General features: G+C 43.8%; 1 long non-coding RNA gene and 1 pseudogene across 1 annotated transcript in view; both read left to right on the top strand.

Moving 5' to 3' along the window:
* Nucleotides 1-155, top strand: part of LOC126991770 (uncharacterized) — a 44,088-nt gene extending 43,933 nt beyond the window's left edge. Inside the window, exon 4 of the long non-coding RNA XR_007745837.1 lies at nt 43-155. This is a non-coding gene — a long non-coding RNA (uncharacterized LOC126991770). The remainder of the gene's footprint in view (nt 1-42) is intronic.
* A 14,929-nt stretch (nt 156-15,084) lies between these two features.
* LOC126991765 (glutathione peroxidase-like) lies at nt 15,085-16,249 on the top strand (annotated as a pseudogene).
* The last annotated feature ends 7,822 nt before the right edge of the window (nt 16,250-24,071 follow it).

Here is a 24,071-nt window from a genome sequence, read left to right as displayed (position 1 = left end):
TCACTCACTCTCTCACTTTCTCACTTTCTTTCTTTCTTTCAGATGTGACAGAGAGCCGTACATGCTTCCCGGGGTGTTGCTGGTAAGTGTGTTTGTTCGTTGGTTTCACCATTTATCTATTTTAAATATCTATCTATCTATCTATCTATCTATATTGCATGGTTTAAGTGAAGGCTATGGGGCTGACTGGAGAGAGAGAGAGAGAGAGAGAGAGAGAGAGAGAGAGAGAGAGAGAGAGAGAGAGAGAGAGAGAGAGAGAGAGAGAGAGAGAGAGAGAGAGAGAGAGTTTGTTTTAGTGTGTGTGTGTGTGTGTGTGTGTGTGTGTGTGTGTGAGTCATTTAAATGTATTGGCCTTGATTTTGCTTTTGCTTGTTAATTTTATGTTCTTCCTCGTTTTGTTATTTTTCTTTATCTTATTGCTCTGTTTTTTTTAATCTTGCTTTTCTGTACTTAATTTTATCCTTCACTCTATTTTTTGTTTTGTTCCGTTGTTGACTCAGTATTATTAGTATCATTAGTGTTATTATTAGATATTGTGTTATTATTAGTGTTATCAATAGGTGTATATTATGGTGTTTATCTTCTTGTATCTTCTGCAATATCTGTCAAAGTTGTCCTTCCGAGTGTCTTATCCTTGCCTCTGAGGAAGGTGAAAATGGTGATGCAAGCGAGAATCATAACGTGTTCCTGTACATGTGATTGCTATGTTAAATTAGGTCTGATTAGCAAGTATTAGCAAGCACTGGCTGACTCCCTCCTGTGCGTGGTGGAAAGAGAGGAGAACATTATCCTGACAAGCCGCCCTGATGCTTTATGCGGGCGTGTGTTGCATAAGTAACGGCCTGAAGAACCTGTCCGCAGGTTTAGCGGGGATGAAGTCGCCCGATACATTCTGGAGACGCGCGAGGCATTATAATAATTAACGATTCATTGACGAGGAGGGAAGTGAGGCAAGGAATTAGTGTTGATGTGTGTTGGCATGACACACACACACACACACACACACACACACACACACACACACACAGTAACACTAATCCTAACACATTAATACATTGCTAACATTTACCTTCGATCTTTTGGTTTATCTGTATCTATGTCTTTGTGTTTACCTCAAGCTTCCCACAGTGAAATGAGCGACTCCTTTGTTTGCTATTCTTTACCTGTGTTTTTCTATATCTTTTTCTATGTCTGTTTGTTTTTCTATGTCTGTGTCTTGTTTGTATTGTCCTTCTGTATCTGTGTCTCTTGTTCGTTTGTCTGTATCTATGTATCTCTTCTACGTTAAAATGACGAGGACGCTGCCGCCCTCCAGGTGACCCCGTGAAATGAGCGATTCTCCTGTTTGTTTTAATTTCTCCGCCAGGCTGAGACGCGCCACGCCGATACAACATTGAGTAATCGGGGGACTGAGGCGACACTGAGGTAGCTTTGTTGTTATCTGGAGGCGAGCAGAATAAAAGGAATCACTCGTTTTACTTACAGACGCAGGACGCGATATTATCACTTAGGAAAAAGTGAATTGAAGTCTATTTTTCGCTCTTGAGGAATAACGAATTAGCGAGATTTTTTCCGTAAGTTGTTTCTTTGTCCTTGAGCTGCCTTGATTATTATTACTGAGATCCCTCAGAGAGCGTCAAGGGGCAATAAAAGGTTGATGTAGACCCAGACAGAGCTCCCTCGATGACCAGACGTGGAGATGAAAAATAGGAGACTCTTACAGTAAAGTACGAGGAAGAAGAAGAAGAAAGGAATATAAAGTGGGGGAAACAAAAATAAAAGAGACAGTAAAGTAAAGAATACAGAAACGAAAAAAAGGGAGAAACAAAAAAATAGGATACACTGACAGTAAAGTAAGAGGAAGAAGAAGAAGAAAAGAATATCAAGTGGGGAAACAAAAATAAGAGAGACAGCAAAGTAAAGAGAAGAATAAAGAATAAAAAGGGAGAAACAAAAAATAAAATAAAGACAGTGACAGTAAAATAAGAGGAAGAAAAAGAAGAAAAGAATATAAAGTGGGGAAAACAAAAATAAAAGAGACTAAAGTAAAGAAAAGAATACAGAAACGAAAAAAAAGGGAGAAACAAAAAATCAAGACAGTGACAGTAAAATAAGAGGAAGAAAAAGAAGAAAAGAATATAAAGTGGGGAAAACAAAAATAAAAGACAGTAAATAGAAGAAAACAGAAACGAAAAAAGAGAGAAACAAAAAATCGTATACTCTGAAGAAGAAAAAAATATATAAAGTGGGGGAAACAAATATAAAAGACAGTAAAGTAAAGACAAGAATAAAGAAAAGAAAAAGGGAAAAACAAAAATACAAGCCTGACAGTAAAGTAAGAAGAAAAAAGTAAAAAAGTGTCGGGGAACAAAATATAAGTAAAGAGATCTATGAGAAAAGGAAAAGAAAGGGAACAAAAGCAATGCCGGGATGCTTAAAGTGAAGGTGGGTACACACGCTGTAGCTGCGCGTGGCGGCGGTGCTCATCTCTGTACCGTCGGCCCTCTGAGCCCATAGTAGGAGGGAACCCATCACCCATGGGTGGTAACCCGGATGTCACATCCGGGTTACCACAGGGTGCCCTCCCCAGGTGTCCCCGGGTACACATTTATCCACCAGCCCGAAAGGAAGGATGAACAGATGGGTGAAATGCACGCCGACCTCCTGGACCAAGATTCTAACCTTGGTCCGCGATTTCGTAGCTAGGCACGCTAACCATTGGACCGCGGAGGGGTCTGACAAATACAGTGTCAGGTGGGCAGCTCTCAGGAAAAAAATATATGTATATTGCCGCCAGACGTCATTAACAGTTCAGGAGAGAGTCCCAGCGAGGCGATGACTGATTCAGACTGCTCGGAATATTATGAATGTCTCGTGTCCCGCCCGGAAGACAGCCATAAAGTGACGTCCCGCTGAGGCTGTCTTCCGTGAGTCTTTTTCTGCCTCAAGAACACACTGGACGGACGAGACACCACCACTTTCTATTACTAGGTACATTACTATTACTATTTCGGCGTTGGAGTCAGAACTATTTGGCGAGGCTGTGTGAACGGATCGCGTGGAAGTCAGAATAACGTTAGGTCGTGGTGTTCGTCAAGGCTGTACCCACTCATTGCTCCATGTTGTCATTGTCGAGTTATTTCTTTTTATTTTTATGAGTTTTATGCGGATGGGTACGGCAGAACAGGTCAGGTTTCGTTTCTGTCGGCTCTACCAATCATTGTTTAAGTTTGTCAATGTGGTATTTCTATTATTTTTATTGGGTTTTATATGGCTGGGTGTGTTAGAATGTACCTGGGAGCAGTTTGGTAGAGTCTGTAGTTAAGATATATACAAAACCAACGTGAAATCTGCAGTGAGGTGAAGCTAGTCAGTCTGAATAACTATATATGAATGGCACGTTAGAATATGTCAGGCCGCGGTTTGGTAGAGGCTGTACACAAAATATATATATACAGAAACAACGGAAAACTATGGTGAGGTAGTGAAGCCAGTCATTCTGAATAATGAAAACAAATCAAAGACGTAATGAATGACTTGTGTCGAACCTGTAGTATTGAATTATTTCTTTGAGTTCATGGGTTTTATGCGGTCTAGTTGAGGCTGCACCCAAAACATCTATACAAAAGAACGGGAAACTGTAGGAAGGTGAAGCGAGTCAGTCTGAATAATGAAAACAAATCAAGACGCAATGAATGACTTGTGTCGAACCTGTAGTATCGAGTTATTTTTGATTCCATGGGTTTTTACGGTCTAGTCGAGGCTCTACCCAAAACATCTATACAAAAACAACGGGGAACAGTATTGAGGTTAAGCCATGCAGTCAGTCACAACAAATCCAGACGTAATGAAACACCTTTGTCCAGCCTCCAGACGGTCGCCGATTCAATAAGACAAAACAGAGTGGACACCAGAAGTCATGTTGCTAGAGATTGACCTAATGAAAACAAATCGAAGTGTAATGAGGACTCTGTGTTCAACCGAGAGGAAACAAGGAAGGCGGACGAAATTAGTACGTGTTGGTGAGTTTGTTGCGTGTTCCGCCAGAGTGTAATAGTATAAATGTGTTGTGTGTATGGTGTTACTTTTCTTTTCCTTCTTCTTTTTCTTCGTTTTCCTCTGCTTTTTCTTCTTTTCTTTTCTTCTACAATGTTCCTGGTCATATACTTATTCTTCTTCAAATGTTCCTTTTTCTTCTACTACTTTTCTTATTCCCCTCCACCTTCATTTTCTTCATCTTTTTATCCTCCTTCATTTTCTTTTTTTTTTTTTTCTTTTTTTTCTTCTTCTTTTACTACTACTACTACTACTACTACTACTACTACTACTACTACTACTTCTAAATAAAGATATACAAAGTTACACACACACACACACACACACACACACACACACACACACACAATATCCTCACCACCTCCTGTATAAAAAAAAGGAGGGAGAGGAGGAGGAGGAGGAGGAAAGTGATAAAATGATAAGGAAGAGAGAGAGAGGAGGAACTTAAAAAACATAATTGCACTCTTTCCTGTAATCACCTCTCTCTCTCTCTAAGCATCTTTTTGTTCTCTGTTCGTGGAGAGAGAGAGAGAGAGAGAGAGAGAGAGAGAGAGAGAGAGAGAGGGGGGGGGGGGGGGGAATGTCACTATATTTTGCGTGTTGCTTGGTTTTGTGTGTGTGTGTGTGTGTGTGTGTGTGTGTGTGTGTGTGTGTTGGCGCCAAAAAAGGAAAGGAATTCACGTGCGCACACAAACACACGCACACGCACACACTACTAATTCCACTACTACTACTACTACTACTACTACTACTACTACTACTACTACTACTACTACTACTGTGCTACTACTACTACTACTACTACTACTACTACTACTACTACTAGTACTACTACCACCACCACCACCACTACTATTACTACTACTACTACTACTACTACTACTACTACTGAAGAACAAAAAACGACCAGGAATACATTCTCTCTCTCTCTCTCTCTCTCTCCCTTGGTTTTACAAAGTTTGGGTTCGTCTGATGAGTCTGTCTGTGTCCCTCTCTGGCCCTGCAGGAGAGAGAGAGAGAGAGAGAGAGAGAGAGAGAGAGAGAGAGAGAGAGAATGCATTTTTTCCAGTGTAATTTCGTTCAAGTGGAGTAATTTTTGTATCATCTACTACTACTACTACTACTGCTACAACTTTTTATTATCATATTATCATGGTTATTGGTATTATTTTTATTATTTAATTTATTTACATTTGTAGTAGTAGTGATAGTAATAGTAGTAGGAGTAGTAGTACTATAGTAGTAGTAGAAGTAGTAAGTAGTAGTAGTAGTAGTAGTAGTAGTAGTGGTGCAAATCTCCTTGTTGTGATGTAAACGTCATGCGTAAATTGCACACACACACACACACACACACACACACACACACACACACACAGTTATGTTATATTGATGGGCTGATGTAGCTCAGGCTATTTGTCTCATAAACTCTCTCTCTCTCTCTCTCTCTCTCTCTCTCTCTCGTAGCAATGCATTTTTTCCCATTAATGCTATAAGCAACAGAGAATCAAGAGTATGGGTAGATAGGCGGTCTTCAGGACAGCATGTGGGTAGTCTTGGGCCCCTCGGCGGTGACTCAACGCTGTCTGTTTATAGGGCGGGCGGGACGCGAACCTGTGTGCTTTGAGACGCGGAGCCCATACAGACGTCTCATCCATCGCCTCCCAATGATGTTTTAGGATCAGGAAATATGGAAAAGAAGGTTGAATTAGAGACGAGATATGAAGTGACGGATAGGTGGAATTATAAGTGAGTTTGAGGAAGATAGAGAAAGTGGCTAGTAAGGAGAGAGAGAGAGAGAGAGAGAGAGAGAGAGAGAGAGAGAGAGAGAGAGAGAGATCTCTCGCGCGAGGTAAGATGCGAAGAATATTTACTTATACGAGGAAGAGCTGTGAATGATAGAGTGATGGGTGACGAGAATTCATTATGTTTAAATATTGGAAATGAAACAAATATTTATCGAAGTATTAGATCAGTGAGGCAGTCAGTCGTGAGTAAAGGCGGCTTACACCTGGCAATTCCTGGTCGGTATACAGCCGCGACGATCTAGCGGCTAGACCAGTTAAGTGCTCCTTGGAGCAAGTAGGTTCACACGTGGGAGGAGCCAGGGGAGCATCAAGACGTAAACTGCTAGTAAATGTAAGGGCATGAATTCATCCTGCAGACACCCAAAAGGCTGCTACCATATATTAAAACCACAATGAGTTTGGTCCATTAGCCTAATATTGTAGAAATACTTTAAGTAAACGAGTTTTATCATAAGTAGTATTGATTGATTGATTGTTCATTGTTGCATTTAATAAGAAAGGAGAAGGGAGGAACATGCCAGCGCAACCCCTGGCATCACATAGTGTGATTATATAATACACGAAAATAATCGTTCCTTACCTCCTTCGATATCTCGCAAAGAGATAAACATTTCTGCAATGTTGCTGCCATTCTCTCAGCTTCTCTTTATAGCTCATCTTGTGGTCCCACAAGCATCTATGCTGCCCAACTTCTAGTAATGCCACCTCGGCCTCCTGGTTCTAAATCTTGTTGTCTGTATCTGTCATTTCTTGTTTATTGGCGCCGACATGTTGTACCAGCCGCCAGTCGGCACATACAGTGACGAACGCTCTCAGCTGCAGAAAACTTCATACAGAAGGGCTCCAGACCCAGACCCAGACAAAAAATGCTGCCGCGCCCGTATTGCCGACTAGGTAGTCAGTCAGTCAGCCGAGTCATCGTTTTTGTGTTAAATGTAAAGCACACACACACACACACACACACACACACACACACACACACACACACACACACGTAACTTGTTTTATCTCTGTTTGAAAAATTCTGACGGTTTGCGGCACAGGTATAATAATAATAATAACAATAATAATAATAATGATAATGATAATAATAATATTAGTACTAATAATGATAAGGATAATAAACAATGATTTTCTTTGTGTTATTTTTGTTACTGTGGTTATTTTCATTATCTATATCAGCCATTCTCTCTCTCTCTCTCAAATTCTCAAATCTGGTTCTGTCTGTGTAAATTTCCCCCTCTCTCTAATCTCTCTCTCTCTCTCTCTCTCTCTCTCTTTCGGGGTCGTGGTGCAGCCAATCACGAGGCCTGTGGGCGTGGCCTCAGACTACAGGAACGTAGCTGATTGGCTTAGTGCACGTCGCCGTCACGAGGATACTGGCACGCCATTGGTCAGCAAGGGCACGCGGGGAACATGATGTCATCAGAACCCGCTTATGATTATGCGTTGAGGTCAGGGAGGGGAGAGGAGGAGAGGTGGAAATATCTGTGTTGTTTTTTGGCTAAATCTGAGTTAAATGGACGGAGGATATATAGGAGGAGAGAGGGGAGGAGGAGGAGATGAACAGAGAAAAGAATATGTTGGACAGAAAGAGGAGGAGGAGGAGGAGGAGGGGAAGGAAGGGTTGATGGAGGAAAAAGAGAGGGAAGAAAGTAGAGAATAATTGGAGAAATGAAAAGAGGAGGAAAGGAAGGAATGGAGGAAAGAGGAAAAGGTTAAAATCAGGAGAGGAGGAGGAGGAGGAGGAGGCGAAGGAAGGGTTGATGGAGGAAAAAGAGATGGAGGAAGGAGGGAAGAAGAGAGAATAATTGGAGAAATGAAAAGAGGAGGAAGGAGGAAGGAGAGGAAGTGGAAAGGAATTAGAAAGAGAGAATGAGTAAAATCAGGAGGAGGAGTGGGAGGAGGAGGAGGAGGAGGAAAAGGAAAGGAGGATGAAGAGGGAAGAGGAGGTAATTATTGAAGAGGTCAAACGAGATGGATATTGGTGGCTTGCTTTCTCTCACTCTCTTTTTATTTGGTAACAACTGCCTGCACATTTATGGCAGTCACGCGCCAGTCCGACTGTCAACAGATGCTTTGTAGGTCATCTCCCATGTCAAGTCTTTTAGTTGACGCAGAGCCACCTTGGGACGGATAGATAATTTCAGATTAAGTACTGGTACAGGCATAATTTCATTTGGGAGACTAGCCCCTAGGCTTACGGGACTATTCCTGTGTGACTTCAGTGTCGCACGCATCTAGTCTTGGGCAGATCTCTCATGAGGTAGGGACTGCACGCCAGGGCCGTGAAAGTGCCCAAGGTGGCGATGGAGGGGACCGTGAGAGTTTCGGGAGACAGGTGACGTCAGGGAGGAGGCAGGCTGGGGAAAGGTAATTTACCCACAATAGGTTTTCACTTCCCTACACCGCACCACCATTGGAGCCTGTGCGGGTGAAGCATGCCAAATAGACCGCACTGAACAGCCCTGTGGGTAATGGGGGAGGTGGCCACTGCCAGGTGTTTAACGCGTCAGTGGATCATGTGATCGCTCACCCTGGCAGTGGTCTGCTGACTTAGCCATTGTACATGCATTAACCATCATGATTCAGCCGATTGATTCAGGAGGCCACTGAACCTCAACCTCCCACCAAAGGAGCGTGTTGCCCACCGAGGAATCCACTGCCCTGCGGTGACCTAACTCCCAGATGAGAGGGCACGGGAGTATACGACGCCACGCACGGACAACACGTTGGCAGACAGTAGCCCTGCCCTAGGTGGTAGTGGTAGGCAACATCAACGGTACTTCAAGCCGGTGATGGCGGAGCATTTTCTGGTCTACGAGGCAATAGCGGACATCGAGCTCTATCGAGGTAAAGAGCTGCTGACCTTGCCTTCAAGTCTCATCACCACGACAAGGTGACTCCCTTCGACGGGGATCCTGAATGAAGGGGGCCATGGGGCGCCCATGCGTTGCGCTGAGTAAGTCGATAGATCCTGCCAGAGATACCAGGATGAGAAGGGACCCGTATGGAACTCACCATGAGGACTTGGGTTGGTATTCTTAACCGCCCTTTCTCCGCACTCATTTCAAAGCGATTAATACGTCCATGAGGTTTCTTACATTCATGGCAGAAAAACCTTGTCAACCACCACCAGGTCATGAATAATCTATAAACTTACGAACTTTGATAAATGTATGCTTGGACCCTGAAAGTGTCAAGAATATGACCCTGGCGTTGTGTAGGGTGTTTGTATGACAACTCTGGCGCATGCCTCATTGATTATCATTGATCTGCAACGGTATAATAATAATGATTTTTACTTATTTCCCGCTGAAATTCCTTGGTAATCTTCCAACATCAATAGCAATCATGTTAGTAAAAATAAAGGAGGGCAAAGAAGGCGTCCTTCAGTTTTACCATGAGCATGGCGAGAAGAGCGAGTGCTGTCAACTTGTCATCTGCCGAGTTGAAAGGAGAAACCTTCGATTGTGGAGTGGGGCGTTTGGGTGACTTGTTTAGGTAGCGGGCAAAATATGTCATGGAAGTGTTGCCGCAGCTATCATGAATCCCGGCCTTGTTGAGAGCCCTGCGGGGGGATGCGTAAATCAGATAGATAGCTGTATGGATAGGTCAAAAAGAAAATAGAGACATAGATAGACAGACAAACAGGCAGAAAGAGAGACTGACAGAAAGAGAGCTTGCTATTTTTTTCGATTTTTTCGCATATTCAATCGTTTATTCTTTCTTCGTTTTCTTGTGTGTGTGTGTGTGTGTGTGTGTGTGTGTGTGTGTGTGTGTGTGTGTTTTAATACTCATATAGCTACACGTACCGTACCTGTCATGAACTAACGCAGTCTGTCAGCAGCTACACACAGATTAACACGCGCGGAGGAGCACCTCTCATAAATCACGCAGCCACTTCTAAAGCAACATGACTTTTTTGTGGGAATGAACTCTTAAGACAATGATGGACAGCAGGAAAACTTCACTGAGAGGCGCCTCACCACCACCACCACCACCCCACCCCCATACCACCAGCAATAACAGCAATGAAAGCGCCTCTGTATCTGGGACCCAGTAGGTTCGGCCGAATATCATTGTTGCTTTGGTGTCCCAGTTTGCTTGCCGTGTTCGTGACTGTATGGTTGGTATTATAAGACACTTTGGCTTCTCACATCAGCTATTTCTAAAGGCTAAAGAGGGGGTCAGTCCAGTTCTAGTGAGTGTTTCTTCAGGTTCATGGTACAGAAGAAGGGCCAAACTACCACCAGGGCCATAAAACTACTACTGGAAATGCTTAAAACTCCTACGAAAGCCTTGTCAAATATGTGGTTTTGGACGACGAACTGTCTTCTTATACGACCCTATGTGTCTGTGTCTGCTTCTTGAACCCAGTCTGCGCCAGTCTGCTTCCTGTGTGTGTGTGTGTGTGTGTGTGTGTGTGTGTGTGTCCATGTCTGCTTGCTGAATCCAATCTGTGCCAGTCTGCTTGCTGCGTCCCGGGCGTTGGGGGGAAAGAGACGGATGGAAGGGGAGGAGAAGAATGGGTAGGAACGGGGCAGGGGATGGTAGGAAAGGAAAGTAGGGAGAAGGGGAAGTTGAGATAAAAGGAGGTGGGATGGGAAGGAGGGGGAGAAGGGAAAGGGGAAAGAGGGAAAGGAGAGAAAGGGGAAGAAGGGAATGAAGAGGTAAAAGGGAAGAGAAGAGGGAAGGAGAAAGGGTAGGAGAGAGGAAAAGAGGGTTAGGAGGGGATGCAAAAGGGAAGAAGGGAGAAGGGGAAGGGAGGAAGGAGGAGGAGGAGGAGGGCCAACAGGACTCGACTTCCCGTCCCTTTCCTGGTCCTTAAAAGAAGCCGCGGCGGCAAGAGCTTATCTGGAAATTTACATAGAGGTAGAGTTTGTGGAGTCGAAATGGGCCGCTAATCCCCTAAATCTATATACACCAAGTCAAATCATACGCAGGTTTGTGGGAGGAGACACGGCCGAGGCGTGGTTTATGCGTGACGTTGCTTGGAGCCAAACTAGAGAATGTAGCAACAGGGATCTAGAGAAAACGAGGAAAGGCGGACTAATTTAAATCAATCACTTCAACATGCCCTCCCTCACACCCCACACCGCCGTTTGTAGGCATTGGAAATACAGTCACGCAATAGCACAATAAAAAAACATTTTTTTCATTAGTGGCTTGCCTGAACGCGCTGTGAAAGAAGGCAAGATTACACATCCAGAGTGCACATACGGCCGCAACTTTAGTCACCCCTGAACTGGCGGGTATTTTTTTTTTGGGGGGGGGGGGGGGGAGGTCCAAGTGACGTCATCCCGCTGCTCCGCCCCAAAACCGACTCCTGCGCGTACCGGTCGCAGTTTTGAAGTAGAGTGACTTGACTTGTTATATATAGACTTAGCTAATCCCAATCATTGTGGTGAAGGCGCCGAACTGAGCTGAGCTGAGGGCCGCAAGATGGCAGATACCCGGTTGAGAGAGTTCACGCCCACCACCTCAGTTGCTGCCTTCAGGCCACTTCTCATCCATTATGGCGGTGTTGTTTTTGATTACCGTACACTTACTGATCCGGTAGAAATATTTCGTAAATACTAATATTTTTTTTTTACATTATAAATGAAAACATATCCATTCGAGATTTCGCAAGCTTATCACACCACTAATTCACTGATGTTTCTTTGCTTACACGTTTATCTGCCACTAATCAGCACAGACAGTCATAGTATTCCTAACAGCTATTAAAGCTCTCTGTAAACTTTTTCGGGATAGCAATACCTCATATGTAAATAGGTTTTAACCCCTTGACTGCGGATTTCCTGCAAGAAGACATCACAAGCTACAGGAAGGGAACAACAAGTGGCTGATACTATTCAATGAAGACAAATGTAAAATCCTGCACCTTCGGAGGGGATATCCAGCACACCAATACCACATGGGAAACACTCCACTATCCACCACAGAGGCAGAGGAAGACGTGGAAATACATTTTACCAGGCTACCAGTGAAGGGATATCCAGCACACCAGTACTACATGGGATTAAACACTCCATTATCCACCACAGAGGCAGAGAAAGACCTGGGAATACATGTTACCAGGCTACCAGTGAAGGGATATCCAGCACACCAATACCACATGGGAAACACTCCACTATCCACCACAGAGACAGAGGAAGACCTGGGAATACATGTTACCAGGCTACCAGTGAAAGCCAAATCCGTGCCAATCGCAGCGGACGAGTTAACAACAGCTTTGATTAGCAATACTAATGGTATCCTAGATGAACTGAAAATGAGTCTACTACTTTCGATCATTCCACACCGCGGAAACCCAGGTGGCCTGTGACCTGACAAGCCTGATCTGACTTAACACCTGACATTGGACAGGTATCCGCCATCTTTCGGCCTTACGGATGACAATTAATGACCTTGCCACTCCACACCAGATTCCGCGGGAGAGCCGGCACATGACCTCACTTACTTCATTGTCACCTGAATGACCTGATCATATATGCAGGTGTTCGTCTATATCTTGATACGAAAAAAGGTACAAAAAAGTATCGTACTTTCGTACCGTACCGTACTATTAGAAAAATATCGTACCGTACTTTTGCCGTCCACAGATTCGTACCGTACCGTAATTTCGTACCGTACAATACCGTACTATATGCCTTGCCCCAGGTACATTTTTGTCAAGTACAAATGTGCGCAAGACACACTAATGTTATTACTCAATAATAACATTGAAGGTCAAATCAGACACCGTATCATATCCGACATTCATCCTAAAAACAATTGTACAGTATCCGGGATGAAATAACTCGTATACTGGCTGAAGAGAGCCAGGACGCAGTATGCGCGTCCTCGTGTTCAAGGGGTTAATGATAGTTCGCCGGCTCCACAGGTCAGGGGCTGATGTCGACTCCAGCAATCATACCGCCATGGAAATTTAATTCAGCGGTAAATCACACGAACCTTTTTTCGGGTAGTGATACTTTTCAGTTACGTTCGTTATTTTACTTATGCGATAACGATGACGATGTGAGGATGGGTGATGACTTTATTGGCCAAGCCTCGTCACTGAGGCATCCTCGTGTCTGGCAAAGCCTCGCCCTTGTTCTTGAACTCGAACCTAGCTAGCTAAGTCTATATATACCAAGTCAAGTCACTCTGCCTCAAAACTGCGAACGGTACGCGCAGGGGGCGGTTTGGGGGCGGAGCAGCGGGATGACGTCACTTGAAGGTGAAAAAAAATAATACCCGCCAATTCAGGGGTGACTAAATTTGCGGCCGTGTGTGCACTTTGGATGTGCATGCTCTTGCTTTCACAGCGCGTTCAGTCAAGCCACGGATGAAAAAAAATATGCCTCTTTATTGTGCTATTGCGTGACTGTAATTCCAATGCCTACAAACGGCGGTGTGGGGTGTGAGGGAGGGCATGTTGAAGTGATTGATTTAAATTAGTCCGCCTTTCCTCGTTTTCTCTTAATTCCTGTTTCTACATTCTCTAGTTTGGCTCCAAGCATCGTCAAGCATAAGCCACGCCTCTGCCGTGTCTCCTCCCACAAACCTGCGTATGACTTGACCTGGTGTATATAAACTTAGCTAGCTAGGTCCACGGGCTCACCATGCCTGCACGCTGACCACTCGACCACCGCCTCCCCACGGAAGCCCTCATCACACTTACTCAGCTCAATTATAAATCTTTGCTAACTGTTACCTTAGTATTTTGATTCCTGCATTATTTAATAAACTATTTTCCTCTTCACTTATTTTTTTCCTAGGTGTCTTGAGCCACATCAAGACCGGCATTCATACCGGCCTGCTAATGAAACAAAAATTTACTTCTGCTTATTGGGTAACTTTCAATAAAACAGTTTTCTGGAAGGACAAAAATATATACTTATGATTTGGTGTTTCTCACACATCTTGTTTTAATAAAACTATTTTTAATGTTGTTTTTCCTTAAACTGTTTTGTTATCTTATCTTCAGATACCCTTCTCCCCCACTCTTGTGCACAGTGGTGTTCCACAAGGCTCTGTCCTATCACCCACTCTCTTCCTGTTATTCATCAATGATCTTCTTTCCATAACAAACTGTCCTATCCACTCATACGCTGATGACTCCACTCTGCATTATTCAACTTCTTTCAACAGAAGACCCTCTCAACAGGAATTACATGACTACAGACTGGAGGCTGCAGAACGCTTAACCTCAGATCTTGCTTTCATTTCCGATTGGGGTAAAAGGAACCTTGTGTCCTTCAATGCCTCAAAAACCCAATTTATCCACCTGTCAACTCGACACAATCTTCCAAACACCTATCCCCTATTCTTCGACAACACTCAGCTGTCACCATCTTCAACATTAAACATCCTCGATCTATCCTTAACTTAAAACCTTAACTGGAAACTTCACATCTCGTCTCTCACTAAATCAGCTTCCTCGAGGTTGGGCGTTCTGTATCGTCTCCGCCAGTTCTTCTCCCCCGCACAGTTGCTATCCATATACAGGGGCCTTTTCCGCCCTCGTATGGAGTATGCATCTCACGTGTGGGGGGCTCCACTCACACAGCTCTCTTGGACAGAGTGGAGTCTAAGGCTCTTCGTCTCATCAGCTCTCCTCCTCTTACTGATAGTCTTCTACCTCTTAATTTCCGCCGCCATGTTTCCTCTCTTTCTATCTTCTATAGATATTTTCACGCTGACTGCTCTTCTGAACTTGTTAACTGCATGCCTCCCCCCCTCCCGTGGCCCCGCTGCACGCGACTTTCTACTCATGCTCATCCCTATACTGTCCAAACCCCTTATGCAAGAGTTAACCAGCATCTTCACTCTTTCATCCCTCACGCTAGTAAACTCTGGAACAATTTTCCTTCTTCTGTATCTCCTCCTGCCTACGACTTGAACTCTTTCAAGAGAAGGGCATCAGGACACCTCTCCTCCCGAAATTGACCTCTTTTTTGGCCACCTGTTTGGATTATTTTTGTGAGCAGCGAGTAGCGGACTTTCTTTTTATTATTGTTTACTTTTTGTTGTGCCCTTGAGCTGTCTTCTTTGTTGTAAAAAAAAAAAAAAAATTAAAGTGTCGACTCCCAGCATCGGCCAGCCACCTGTTCCTGACACATGTGCGTTCTCAGTATAACACAGCATCGATCCACGACCACGTGTCCTTGTATGTTTTGCGTGAGTCAGCTGCATTTACGCATATATAACGCCTGTCCTCCGCCAGCAGCCATCACTCCCATGGCCCGCCTTTTACCGTTGGTGGCAGCCGCGGCCCTCCTGGGCCCGGCAGCCTCCACCATTATTTCCCGACGGCTGTGTGGCGAAGTGGAGGGTGACTTCTATCAGTTTTCTGCTGACGTCTTGGGTACCAATGAAACGATAGACTTTGAAAATTACCGAGGTCAGGTAAGTGTTGAACCTCAGTTTTAAGGTGAACTTATGCTTTTTCTGGGATATCATACCTTTTCTTAAATACCACCATACCTTTCTTCTGATGACTTATACTCATTTTCATTCCCGACAGGTGGTGTTGGTAGCCAATGTGGCCACCTACTGAGGGCTCACCATCGCCTCATACACCCAAATGAATGCCCTGGCGGAGATCTATGCAGATCAGGAATTCGTCATCCTTAGATTTCCTTGTAACCAGTTTGGTCTGGTGAGTTTCAGTTGCCTTGGATGCTTTTTATCGTTCCATCGCTTATGTGAAAACAATCTTTGTATTGAGTACTGATGCAAAACTTAATGAACTGATATATTGGGTAGAATATCACCACCTCTCAGCGATCGCTGTCTTTAAAAATACCCTTTTTCGCTTAGAGATTTTGATTTTGTCTGACCCCAATCTCTCTGCTCCGTGGTGCTCTTCATTAACACGCCATAGCAAGAACCAGGGGCGACTGCCAATGAGATCATTAACGGGATCAAATACGTACGTCCCGGAGGTGGCTTTGAGCCCAACATGACCCTCTTTAGGAAGACTGAAGTCAACGGCGCTGATGAAGATCCCATCTTCACTTTCCTAAAGGTAAGTCTTGCTCATTCTTGCATCAATATGTTTGCTATAAGGAAAGAAGAACAAATGGAAAGGTGACATTTGATAGAGTAGAGCCTTATAGAATAAGTAAAAGTTAAAGAAAAATTGGTATTACAACACCCTTTCTTCATCTGTCCAGAGCGGTTGTGAGTACACCGACACCGAATACTCGTCGGGTCTCTACTACGAGCCTCTCACAATCGGTGATATCCACTGGAACTTTGAAAAGTTCCTGATTGACAAGACCGGCAAGCCATACACCCGCTACCATCCAACCGTGATCACAACTGCTGCTCTCGAGGATGACATAAACACTCTTCTAAATGCCTAATGGTGCTAGCAGTCTGATGTATCCTTAGGAGCCCCTCACACCCATCCACACGCAGCAACCCGCCTGTGACGCCATCGCCAGAAACCTCGAGCGGGCGATGTTTGAAATCAGCAGGAGGGCGAGGGCTGTTGTGCATTCTGGCCGTAGCGCTCCTGCTTGGGGGCGGCTGACGTGGATGGACGAGATGGCTGGGTGGGGATCTGAGTGCTAGGATGTCCATGTCCATGTCCATCTCTCAGTCCAAGCTGAAATTTCATTCAAATCTTGGAAGCTTTGCCTGACTTAGTCTAAGAGGGCCAAATTACCAATCTTCGGGTCGCCGCAAATTTAGTAAAATAATTACGGAGTCCTGCATCAACGTCAGTGACATATCTTATGAACAGCACTGGGCCTAGAATTGAGCACTGAAGGATAACTCTGGTGACTGGTGCCCATTTTGTTCATGAAATAGTAAAGTCTTTTCTCTAACAGAAATATTTGCTTTCCTTAAAAAAATACCGACTGCAGGATGCACCGGAGTGTTTTAACAATAGTTGCATCTGGGATGTGACAGACTGGAAGGAGAAGGATGATTTCGAGAGGGAAATCCAATCCTATTTCAAATAATCGGATAAAGGGTTTAAAGGTTCTTCCACAGGCTTTATGAACTCGCCATATATTGTCCCTTTAAACCTTCAAACTGATAATACAATAACAAAACCCGTTCTAAGCGACGTATCATCTCAGAATGAAGTCACCACACAATATTAAATCGCAATGGATCAGTGACGCGATTTTGACACCCAGGTCCTTGACACACTGAACGATTTTGACACCCAGGTCCTTGACATACTGAACGATTTTGAGTTTCACGTCACATACTTCGTAATCGTACTTCTTTTTTTTTCTTTTTTTTTTTTTTTTGCTGTTCCAACTTGAAGATCTTGGCACTTATCCATATCATCCATATCCATCTTTCAGTCCAAGCTGAAATTTCATTCAAATCTTGGAAGCTTTGCCTGACTTAGTCTAAGAGGGCCAAATTACCAATCTTCGGGTCGCCGCAAATTTAGTAAAATAATTACGGAGTCCTGCATCAACGTCAGTGACATATCTTATGAACAGCACTGGGCCTAGAATTGAGCACTGAAGGATAACTCTGGTGACTGGTGCCCATTTTGAGGCAATTATATCAGTCAGTACCCTTTATGGTCTCCTGTTCTGCTATTTTGCGATCAAGTGGCGTACTTTACCTGAAATGCCTAGCTAGGGGCTTGATTTTGTAAGTAATTTATGGTGTGGAGCGTTATCAAATGCTTTCTGAAAACCCAAAGACGACGTCTAGTGACTTGGTTGTCATAGACTGAAAGAGGTCTTTATGAATGGAGAGTAGAATAGACAAACAGGATCTCTTGTTCCGGAAGCCATGTAGTGAATCCTAATTAGTGAGTGACTTTCAAGTTAACTCAATGATTATGGAACCAACCTACCAGTATTTTAACCCGGTGGTAGCAGCGGGGATCATGTTTCTTAATGGTCCCTCCAAGCGAGAAAAATGAGAAAAAATCACCCTTCACACAAACCATTTCATAATATATATCAAAGCATTTGTGACCAGATTATGTATCATCTATTTTTGGGTGTTTATATCATGGCACAAATTTGGCCCGTCGCTGCTACACGGTTAAGCCACAAATTTGGCCCCTCGCTGCTACCGGGTTAAGCAGTTGGTTTATGAAGCCAGAAGGTGATGAAACAGTTTATAGAGAACACAAATCTTTTGAGGCTGCTTGTTGCAGTCTAAAAAATCCTTTAATAATACCAGCCATTATTTATTAAGGTTCGAATTATGAACCTCTTTATTGTTGTTGTTGCATCAAAACGAGACTTTGATTCAAGTATAGCATAAGTAAGAATACCCAGGCAAACATATATTACAAAATTCATAAAAAATAACTATATTTACATTAAATTTTACAATGAAAAAATATATAAAAAATAGATGTTGTTCAATACATACATATGTATAATAGACCAGACAGTTTGTCATGATTATAAATACAATGAAATGATGTGATGAAGTGAATACATAACACTTGATGACAAGAGGCACAGAATGTGGGGTGTTCATCTCTTTTACTCAGGCCCTTTGGCTCTGTATGGAAAGGAAGGGCAGCCTATCAGTAGTGTGGTAGTATGGACAGATGTATTATCACAGTGGAGAAGGAGGAAGAGTGAGGACATTAGGTCCTTCTCCTGCTTAGAAGATAAAAAGGAGAAGAGAGAGACCCTCTCTCCATTTCCAATTTTGCATATTAAAATAGTCTGTATAGTATTAAATCTAAAAAAAATAGTAAGTTTAAGAGAAAAATATATGTCACGCGCATAAAAACATAGTTACCCATCAATTCTGACCAGGGCAGACCCCCCCAGCACCCCCACTCTCGCCGCGCGCGCTGACTTGTCCTAATTTCTCCCTATGCCGAACCATAAGAGACTTCGGGAATATGCGACGGGGCAGTCGGCGTGCAGCTCACCCAGCTGTTCCTCTTCCCTTCCGGGCTGGTCGACAAATTGGTACCTGGGGAAACCCGACGAACTTTTGAAACCTGGATGCCACACTGGGCCTGTGTCCAGCGGTAATAGATCCTTCCCATCACGCGCTCAAGCCACAAGAGGCAATTTGATGGATATAAGCACCGAGGCTACGCGCAGGTATGGCGTATACCCCTTTCCCTTTGAGTAAGTGTAACCGTTAAAACCGTTTTGTGAGTAAAGCTGCCTCTCAGGCAGATGCGAGCACGCAGCAAGCAAGTTCAAATGAACAGGAGGCTACCCATTAAAATATCTAAGATAAAAATAAAAGAAGGAAGTATGAGCTGCAATTTTGAGAGACTATTATATAATCGATTAGTAATGAAAGCTGGTGAGTTAGACATAGCTTGATCGTACAGTTTAATATTTGTTTATGAGCTCTCTCCTCACTTTTACTTGACTTCTCAAAATCAAACTATTTTTTTCCGTTTTGTACAACACCATTGGGGGATAGCAAATCTGTTTATATGACAAAATGGTTTTGTTTGTACGTGATGAACAATATGAAAATAACTTACATGCCGAACAATACATCCCGCAATCTTTTGAAATGTTAATCGTGTGAATTATTCGTGGAGTAAAATGATGACTTCCTTTGTCTGTATTTCCTCCTGCCTACGGCTTGAACTCTTTCAAGAGGGAAGTATCAAGACGCTTCTCCGTCTGAAATTGACCATTTATTTTTGGCTTCTCATTCTGTTTTCTTTACAGGAGCAGTGCGTAGCGGGATTCCTTTTTTTTGTCTTGCCTTAGAGCTGTTTCCTCGGATGAAAAAAAAAATAGCTTACCTACCATAATGTAGCCTATAGTTGGGAACACAAAAGCAGCATCAAATGTAAATAAATTCAGTTTTATTTTCTTATATTGCCTTTTGTTCTACAATTCGTTATTCTCGTCAGAATTTCCACATCAGGTTTATGTTGTTATTAATTTTTATCATATTCACACACTATCAGCTGCTTCCCACGTGATTCGTTACAACGCAGTAGACTGGACTTGGTCACTCAGGTAAATTATGTGTTTATCTCATCTTGCGTGTGTCCAGCCAGATGGTACAATGAACTTTGCTTGGACCGCCTGGGAGCAGAGGGTGGAGGGCCGGCTGCTTACAGCTCTGCTTTATTTTACCTTGGCACGACGCATAGCATAACACACACACACACACACACACACACACACACACATACACATACACACATTTCCCATCTTAAGAGGTGCACGTTACACACACACACACACACACACACACACACACACACACACACACACACACACACACACACACACGTCACACACACACACACACACACACACACACACACACACACACACACACACACACACACACACACACACACGTGACACACACACACACACACACACACACACACACACACACACACACACAGGCACGCGTCACACACACATTTATCTATCTATCTATCACACACACACACACACACACACACACACACATTTATCTATCTATCTATCTATCGATTTATCTATATCTACCTACCCATCCATCCATCTATCTATCTATCTATCTATCTATCTATCTATCTATCTCTCTCTCTCATCTCTCTCTCTCTCTCTCTATATATATATATATATATATATATATATATATATATATATATATATATATATATATATATATTTACAACAATGGAGGCATCTCAAAAGAAAGAAACAATAACAGGAACAAAATGGCCCGCTGGACGCTGCTCCAACAACACAAAAAACGAACGAAAGGACAAAAAGAGGTCAATTGCGGGTGGAGAAATGTCCCGATACTTTTTTCTTGATAGAGTTCAAGTCGTAAGCAGTAGGAAATACAGACGAAGGGAGACTGTTCCAGAGTCTACTATCGGAAGGGATAAAAAAGACTGCTAGTAAGAGGAAAAGAGGTGATGAGACGAAGGGCCTTTGACCTCACTCTGTTACAAAAAGACGTGTGTGTGGAGCCCCTCGAGATGCATACTAGAGCGGGCAAGGCCCCTGTGTGTGGGTATCATCTGAAAGAAGTAAAAGGACTGCCGGAGACGTTACAGAGCTCCTACTCTCAAGAAAGCGGATTTAGCGAGAGAGGAGATGTGAAGATTCCAGGTAAGATTTTGAGTTAGGGATAGACCAAGAACGTTTATTGTAGATGATGACAGCTATAGGCGTTTTCAGAAGTGTCACCGACACATCAAACGAAAGCATTCAACACAGCATTTTTACTGAAAATGAATTACAGCCCCTCTGCCAGACGACAGGCGCCACCGCCCGGAATTAACTCGTGTACATCACTCTTCAGACCCAAGTACTCAGAGTGCACACTGTCGAAAGTAGAAAGATGGAGGGAAGTTGGAAAGTTTCGTTTAGTCGGCGCAACATATGTGGTCTTATGCTGGAGAGAGACAGGAGGGGAAGGAATTATAGGAGAAGGGAACAGACCCCAGGAGACGGGACACAACCCCCGATTAATACCTGGTACCCATTCACTGCTGGGTGGACAGGGGCGTAGGGTATCAGAAAAGCCGCCCAAATTTTTCCACTCCGCCAGGGAATCGAACCCGGGCTCTTTCGGTTGTGAGCCGAGTGTGCTAACCACTGCACCACGAAGCCAAAGATGAAGGAATTCAACGATTTGTTCTAGAGAATGACTACAGACTACCTGTGCTTAATCCTTTGTATATGCCCCTCATCCAGCGGCAGACGATTTCTCCGTGGCAAGAGTTATGTTTACAGTTCGCATGTATGAGTTCTGAGCCATCTCTAGTTTTATCCTTGTTTCAGCTTGATGTCAACTATAATGTTGCAAAAATATATATTTCCTCACTTGATGATTAGGTTAAGAGATGATGTAAGAAACGCACCAACATTTTGTTCACATCAAAGGACACGATAAAACAGCTGTGCTCCTCGATTAAAGTCACAGCCACGAATTTGAGTCAGACAACGCTGCCTAGCGGTCTAGCGGTGGCTGAGTGGTAGCGTGCTGGGCCCACATTCACCACGTGATGGACGACGCGGGTTCGAATCCCCACGCTACCACCTCGGATTTTTCAGTCACCGCCGAGTGGCTTAAAACTACCCACATGCTGTCCTGAGGACCACCCATCAACCCGGACTCTAGAGGAAACAGTCCAAATGAATCAAGAACGAGTTCCGGGGGGCAGCATGAGCCAAGAGAAGATGGCGCCACTATAAACACTTGCCTGCGCCGTGACGAGCTGGGGCAAAAAAAAAAAAAAAAAAGTGCGAAATGTCATCAGAAAGCGCAACACCTTCCCTTCTTTCCCTTGCCTGATGTCATTTTCATGTTCTTTTTAATGTGAAATGACAAGAAGATATTTCATTTTTTTATACTACACCAACTTTCTGGGTCTCAAAGAGCATTATATTCTAAATTTTATTCTTCAAAATACATTCCTACGGGAACTTGACTGCTGTGTGCTGTGGTTATACTATTCGCTGATTGGCCGATGAAAAGCGTTTGCTGGCGTTTGCCTTTTGTGCAAATACATCTTTGAGCATGTTTGGTTCCGTTTGCGTTTGTATGGTCCCGTTTGACATGTCGGTGACACTACTGAACACGCCTAATGTGTCATCGAGGAATGGAGGCTAAGGTGTTTGGAAGATTGTGTCGAGTTAACAAGTGTTGAGTTTTTAAGGCCTTGGAGGACACTCAGTTGCTACTGCTCTACTTGAAAATGATAACAAAATCTGAGGTCAAGCGTTCTACAGTATCCAGCCTTTTATTTTTTTTTATTTTATTTATTTTTTTTATTTTTTTTTACGTCGTGGCCTTTTGTGCCGGTACGTTTCTTCCCGGTGGATCCTGATGGTCGGCCCAAGGCTTCTTCCCGGTGGGGCCTGATGGTCGGCCCAGCCCGTTCTGGCGCAGGCGAGTGTTTATAGTGGCGCCATCTTGCATTGGCTCATGCTACCCTCCCGGAGCTCATCTTTAATCCTAGAATCTAGAGTCCGGGTTGATAGGAGGTCTTCTGGACAGCATGTGGGTAGTTTTAAGCCACTCGGAGGCGGCTGAAAAATCCCAGCTTGGTGGCACCGGGCTGGGATTGAACTCGCGTCGTCCTGAACGCGGCGCCGTCACGCTATCCATTCACCCACCGCCTCCCCGACGAGTGTAGAGTCATGTACCCTAATTCCTTAACCCGTGGGATGCTTCCCCGCCTAATAGGGCGGATGGTGGTCAGGTGCTAGCCAACCCAAATCGGCGAACGTGATTTAACAATTTTTTGACGAAGTTATTATTAAGGAGACACCTGGCAACTTAATCTGACCTATGCAGAAGGCAGGTGAGACAGCAGGTCAGTCAGGCCACCACCTCCTTCTCCCCCCCCCCCCCTCTCCTTTTCCTCCTCCACCTCTTTCTCTTCCAATTCCCCTAATCTTTTTCCTACTCCACCTTCTCTCTCTCTCCCTCTCTTGATGGACCTTATACACCTTTACATTATTTTTTTGAGAGAGAGAGAGAGAGAGAGAGAGAGAGAGAGAGAGAGAGAGAGAGAGAGAGAGAGAGAGAGAGACACCTTGCCAGTTTCCTCCACGAACGACCTGCATGGACGTGTTATAAGGAGTCACTATAGTCTATCGACTCTAACTTGAGCCCTGTGGCTTGGCCCGGGGAAACCCCAGTTGTTTACACATCTAGCGATGACCTGCGCATGGAGATCTGTCTGGAAGTTATCTATTTTTGGAGTATATATATATATATATATATATATATATATATATATATATATATATATATATAGATAAAAGAACATAAGAACGCAGGAGTCTACAAGATGCCGGTAGGCCTGTACGAGGCAGCTCCTTTGACCCTAAGCTCCCGTGTATCTAACCCCACCTAATATCGCTGTCCATGAATTTATCTAGTCTATTTTTTAATGTGACAATTGTATTAGCACTCACCACGTGACTGCTAAGCCTATTCCACTCATCCACCACCCTGTTTTTAAACCAATTTTTGCCTGTGTCCCTGTTGAATCTGAATTTATCTAGTTTAAACCCATTACTTCGTGTCCTACCCGGTTCTCTTACGAACAAAACCTTATGAATGTCTCCCTTATTAAAGCCCTTCATCCATTTATAAACCTCGATCATGTCTCCACGCACCCTTCGCCTTTCTAGAGAATGCAAGTTTAACTGTTTGAGTCTTTCCTCGTATGGCAAGTTTCTCAACCCCTGAATCATCTTAGTCATCCTCCTCTGCACCGATTCTAAGATTTTGATATCCATTCTATAGTAAGGTGACCAG

The sequence above is a fragment of the Eriocheir sinensis genome, unplaced genomic scaffold (assembly GCF_024679095.1).
Source record: "Eriocheir sinensis breed Jianghai 21 unplaced genomic scaffold, ASM2467909v1 Scaffold334, whole genome shotgun sequence".
In the NCBI taxonomy this organism is placed as follows: domain Eukaryota; kingdom Metazoa; phylum Arthropoda; class Malacostraca; order Decapoda; family Varunidae; genus Eriocheir; species Eriocheir sinensis.
The sequence above is the reverse complement of the archived record's forward strand: the minus strand, read 5'-3'. Positions and strand labels throughout refer to the sequence as shown.